Below are 542 nucleotides of genomic sequence, written 5' to 3'. Positions count from 1 at the left end.
TGGTGAGAAGTCTGAGACTAGAGTCCTGTGGTGAGAAGTCTGAGACTAGAGTCCTGTGGTGAGAAGTCTGAGACTAGAGTCCTGTGGTGAGCAGTCTGAGACCAGAGGACTGTGGTGAGAAGTCTGAGACTAGAGTCCTGTGGTGAGAAGTCTGAGACCAGAGGACTGTGGTGAGAAGTCTGAGACCAGAGGACTGTGGTGAGAAGTCTGAGACTAGAGTCCTGTGGTGAGAAGTCAGACTAGAGGATTGTGGTGAGAAGTCTGAGACTAGAGTCCTGTGGTGAGAAGTCTGAGACCAGAGGACTGTGGTGAGAAATCTGAGACCAGAGGACTGTGGTGAGAAATCTGAGACCAGAGGATTGTGGTGAGAAGTCTGAGACTAGAGTCCTGTGGTGAGAAGTCTGAGATTAGAGTCCTGTGGTGAGAAGTCTGAGACTAGAGTCCTGTGGTGAGAAGTCTGAGACCAGAGGACTGTGGTGAGAAGTCTGAGACCAGAGGACTGTGGTGAGAAGTCTGAGACTAGAGTCCTGTGGTGAGAAGTC

The 542-nt window shown here is 50.7% G+C and overlaps 1 protein-coding gene across 1 annotated transcript in view; it reads right to left on the bottom strand.

The window, feature by feature from the left end:
- sde2 (SDE2 telomere maintenance homolog (S. pombe)) overlaps nucleotides 1-542 on the bottom strand; it is a 5,252-nt gene that overhangs the window by 1,656 nt on the left and 3,054 nt on the right. The gene's annotated exons all lie outside the window — the stretch shown is intronic.

The sequence above is a fragment of the Austrofundulus limnaeus genome, unplaced genomic scaffold (genome assembly GCF_001266775.1).
Source record: "Austrofundulus limnaeus strain Quisiro unplaced genomic scaffold, Austrofundulus_limnaeus-1.0 Scaffold1741, whole genome shotgun sequence".
Lineage (NCBI taxonomy): Eukaryota > Metazoa > Chordata > Actinopteri > Cyprinodontiformes > Rivulidae > Austrofundulus > Austrofundulus limnaeus.
The sequence above is the reverse complement of the archived record's forward strand: the minus strand, read 5'-3'. Positions and strand labels throughout refer to the sequence as shown.